Genomic DNA, 5295 nt, shown 5'->3' with positions numbered 1-5295 from the left:
TGTGTGGTATAGTAAGTCATGACTACATGGAAAAGAGAGAGGAGAAGAGAGAGGAACGAAGAAACATATTGTGGCTCTACTACGAGGACTGCCAGGGGAAGGGAGAAAAACAGGAGGGAAACAGAAGGACGGAGATCGAAAGAGAGAGTGCGAGCGAGGCAGAAGTTCACTCAGTCTTAGCGTTTCGGTTTCACTTCGGCTCAGTCTGAAAACGCGCGCGTCCAACTCGGTTGTCGAAATTCTCTCATCGGTAACGTGACGTTAGATTCAACATCACGAGATCTACATATTTTTCCCGAAGCATAAGCGGCTCTCATCGTCTCAGAGTTTTTCCTTCGAGGCGAGGAAGGCTTTCCAAGCGGGAGAAAGGAATTGTTTGTTTTTTCATTTCCCGCGACTGCCGCCGGCTGGAGAGAAAGGGACCCGGCCAGGGACCAGCGTGAGTAAAGAGATTAAGCAATCGATCCGCATTAGAAGATACCCGCGTGATTCTCACGAGAACTTTGCGTTTCGAGAGACGAGGAAGTTTGGAGCAAAGACGCCGAAGTTGCGGTGATTCATCGATGAATCGCCATTTGACGCGCGGTTAAATATGAATCATGTCAATTCGACTCTTTGCTCGGCGATTTCTTGTTTCAATCAGAAACATTAATTCTTTCTTTTTCCGGGAACTTCTTCTGTGAATACTTAATCTTTGGAATTGCTATTAATGTCGATATAAATAAAATCGCCGGTAAACACACGAAGAAACTAACTTAATTTTTAAAATAACTTCTAAGTTAAACTTACTTAACTTAATGGACGATTTTATCATAACATTGTACTAAAGATGTGAATCAGAAAGGAAGTGTAATTAGATATCATTTGGTTCATTGAGGAAATGTATGTGAATTAACTTACGCCCACGTTTGTTAAATAATATCAATCCGTAAAGTAGTCCAAAGACGAGAACAACAATGGAAACTTTCTTGATTAGTATGTTAATTTAATTTACACCCAGAACAAACTTGGTGACTAATAAACGAGAAAGTTGCTGACTGCGCCAGTAATTGTGAATTTACCGCCAAGTTTCATCGCGTTAATGTCCTCAAGTAGTATCATTTCGTATCAATGCGAAAATAATAAACTAGCTTCTTAAGAAGTTAGTTTCGACTATTGTTAACTTATGAATTTTGCAATTCAATTCAAGATAATTAAATTACCGTGTTTCTTCTTGACTTGTTATCATTGTACAATTCAATTTTTTGTATAAGAAAAATATTTTTATTTTTTAAACTTCTGTTGATTTGTTTGGAGTTTTTTCTAAAAGACAAATAATTATTTAATAATAAACACAAGAACTTTCTATCAGATGTTACGCGTTTCATTGAGCTATAAAAATAAATCTTCAATTTTACAGCAGTACGTAATCAATAAATTTCCGACTTATAAAAAAAAGTGATAAAATAAAAGAATCACGCTTTTCAAAAACATTTCTCAAAAACATTCTCTTTATAATCATCCATTATTTTAATATATTTGTTAAAATGATGAATTAATTTTTCTATGCTAAAAAAATATTCTAAATTTTTGTCCTTAAAATGGATTTAACACTGTGGACCTTATTTTTCTTAATCATTAAATAAATTATCTTTTTGTACAAATCGAACTTCAATCTTATAAATTATTTTCATAGAAAAATTTATCAATAATGAAGGTGTAATCCCTTTAGTTAAAACTATTTTAAGAATAAAAATTCAGAATATTTTTTTAATAATATTCATAGAAAAATTTAATTGATTGCTCTAAAAAATGTAGTGATAAATAAAAAGTAATTTATTGAATATATATAATAAAAATGTGCAATTATTTCAATTTTTATTTCTTCGTTTCAGAAACTTTTGAATTTTTTTTACATTACGAATTTAAATGAATAAATATTAATATCCCTCTAAATGTTCCGACAAAAAAAATCGGACAAAAAAATGCATTAATTATAAAATCATAATATTTTCCCACACAAGAGTTACTCAACATTTGCATAACGCTTCAACTTTTAGAAAGGCTTCCTTGTTAATCGGATATTCCAAGTACGATTTGATCGTTGAGCATTAAGCATTTTGAAATGTCTAATCAATGCGACGAAGAATCTCGCGGGAAAGCGCGCGATGTTTCGTTCCGCATAAATAACTTCGCGGGAGCGCATTGATCACTTGACGAGTTTCCACGCGACTTCAAAATGCCACGCTAGATTCCACACGGAGGTCGTTACACGGTCGCAAGCCGGTATTATCGATTCTCCCCTCGACATATTATGATGTTTATGAAAACTACCGTGAATTTGCGTGATGACGGGACCGCTTGTAAATCGCATGAGCAACGATACGCAACGGCGTGGCGTCGCGTTGGAACGCGCTCCGATTGCACGTGTCGCGCGTTAGCTTGTCGAGGAAGCACGGATCAACGGAGATTACGAAATGGGTTAACTAAATAGGGATCGTGCTACTTGAAAGTACTATCTGGAAATATTATCTGAAGGAATAAAGCCGCCATGAACTCGGGACAAGATTTAACTCTCGATTCATTGAAGAGCCGCACCTCAGGCACCGGCTTCTACCTACTCGGAATTTCTTCTCCCGCTCGCGTCGTTTCTTCTCGAACCATCAGTGAACAAGATTGTTCACAGGTATACGCGTTTATTTTTAGCGTCGGGAAAAAAAAAACGTTCTGCTTGCTCGCATCACGCGGATAAACGCGCGATTGTACGGCGAGACTAGCGGATGCTGGGCTTTTCGCGAGAGAGACGTGATTATATCATCAAACTCGAAGACTAACATTGAAACGGGATTCTGAAAATAATTCCGAGAGAGTAGATTTATATACGCACGTCTTTCTGTTTCTTCAACGCGGAATCGACGATCGTAGAATCGTCTAAGATTACGTTGTAATGCCGTACTCTCACAAATGCCATTTCATAAGACACTGAAAAAGTAATGTCAGTGTGATCACGTGCCTGGATAGTAATCTAAGGAACACACCAAGTCAAGAGGAAGTCCAAATTTTATTTTAATGTCATGAAAACGATGATTTTTAGTTATAAAATTTGGTTGTACTTTTTTTTTGTTTATCGATGTTAATTAATAAAAAATAAAGGCATTTTAATTTTTTATTGACTTTTATGTGTTTCTTGGGAAGATGTCATCTATTTGACGTCATTAATTAGTCACTCTTATGATTAATCAGACGAATCTAACGTTTAAGATGACGTCAAAATCGTAAAATAACGTGGATTTGTTACAGCCACATAACGTCATGAACTGACATTGAAAATACTTCTGTGTTATTAGTGGCATAAATAAATGGCATTATTAGTTGATGACTAATAATAACTTTACTAATACGTCATCGATTGGTCATCTATACGTTAACAAGTATGATGTTGTAAATACGTCGTAAGATAGATATATAAATGACGCCATTATTACATCTTAAATAGGTAACATAACATCAATAATTTAAAATTACTAACTACGTCAGAATAACATCAGTTTGCAACCTGGTTTCAATTTTGACACTAGAGTCTGATACTGAAAATTCAATTCGGATTTATTCAATTCGATTCAAGATTTTTTAATGAAAGCTACATATACATCAGGTGCGATCTTTTCATGCATTTTTATTATCTTGCATCAATTTTGTCATATAATATATTCTACCCACAGAATTTGCATCAATGTCGCTGCAAAATCTTTGCAATATTGCTGCAATGTTGAAATGACAATCGAAAAATGTTTCAAAGCATTTGTAGCATTACATATCTTTTGACGCTGAAAATGAGCGTTGACCGCTATCATGAAAAGACATCTTTATACTCCGGAGCTCATTTAATTTAGTTAAAACACTAAGTAATTTAAAGAACTAGAGTAAAATGATATAAATCGTATAAAAGAGAATGACTACTAATTATATTAACTACATTAATTTTATTATATCAATAACAATAATTAAAATGCAGATGTAACAACACATAGAGTATAATATAATTGAGTAAGTCAATCTAACAATTTGTTATTAATAAAAGAAGCTTTATAATTTAACGTTTCTTTGTAATTTATTAAATTGATGTAGTAATTATAATTTATAATTTATACTTTACTATTTAATATGTTAAATAGGATTGTTAGTATAGTTTTGACTTGACCTCTTACATTCAAATATTATTAATTTTGACAATTACAATTGCAATATCTTATCTTTTTTCTTATTAGAAATTTTTTAACTGAAGAAGACTTCGTGTTAATCAAAACGATTTTTGAATATTCTCTTAAGAAATAAAAAGCTAATGTATTATTCTAACCAATTTGCAAGTTTTTGATCGTTTCTATTTAATATTTTTGCAAATTAACTTGCTCCATTTTTTCTTTAATTGGTAGTTCCAACAGATGCACTGTCAACTTTGATTAATAAGTGAATGAACGTCTGTCGCTTTGAGAGAAAGATAATGTTTCTCGATGTATAACATAACAGAGTAAGCAACATGTGTTAGCATTCTGCTGAATAACTACGACGCGGTTTTAGCTGATGATGTAAGAAGATTTTAATTGAAGAGCTCGCGTATGTACTACTTTGCCGAGATCGAATGATTTATTAATGAGCGTTATCGTAGGCGTGCAGTTTTCCTGAGACTAATCCAGCAGAGTTCTTATAATTCCGCGGCGCCAGCTGCGAATTCATTTCACAGGCACGTAGCCTTTGCGCGCAAGGTATTTCTGAGTCACCTTTTTATCGCTTCTCGTATCTTTGATAGATCACTCGATTTCAAACTGGCTCTGGAAAACTTATTTGACTTCGAGACTGATTAACACTATTCTTTCTCAGCCTTTCTTTTCTACGATGACTATTTTAAAAGTGACGCGATGCCGCGAGGTTGACGGTCAGAAATTCAATGTTAGACAAAGAAAAGCCGGATGAAGAGGGATTCACTTGTGAATTCATGGAAAAAAGAAGATTTGTTAAAACAACTAAAAATTCTATTAATTCAGTAAATCTACAGACGTGATATACACAACAGCCGATTTTCTACGTTAAAGTAGTAAAGTTGTACAGCTGAACAAAATTAGCGATTATAGGTAATCATATTTGTTATAATAGTACAGTAAATTTGTTGATACAACAAAGATAGCTTTTTATGAAAATTAATTCAATATATAGATTAAAATTTTTAACAAAAACTGTTAGCTAAGACGTGTATTTTTGTTACTGTAATGAAAATAACTTATTATATACAATTGGCAATTTTCATTGTAGGAACAGATA

The 5295-nt window shown here is 33.4% G+C and overlaps 1 protein-coding gene across 1 annotated transcript in view; it reads left to right on the top strand.

Annotated features, from left to right (window-relative positions):
• The window catches only part of LOC108749664 (CD151 antigen), a 12243-nt gene continuing 6948 nt past the window's right edge, over nucleotides 1-5295 (top strand). The window contains exon 1 of the mRNA XM_018488495.1: nucleotides 1-441. The gene's annotated coding sequence lies outside the window, so the exon portion shown is untranslated. The remainder of the gene's footprint in view (nucleotides 442-5295) is intronic.

This window comes from Trachymyrmex septentrionalis, unplaced genomic scaffold (genome assembly GCF_001594115.1).
Source record: "Trachymyrmex septentrionalis isolate Tsep2-gDNA-1 unplaced genomic scaffold, Tsep1.0 scaffold31, whole genome shotgun sequence".
Classification (NCBI taxonomy): Eukaryota; Metazoa; Arthropoda; class Insecta; order Hymenoptera; family Formicidae; genus Trachymyrmex; species Trachymyrmex septentrionalis.
Note: the sequence above shows the minus strand (reverse complement) of the source record. Positions and strands in the feature narration are given on the sequence as shown.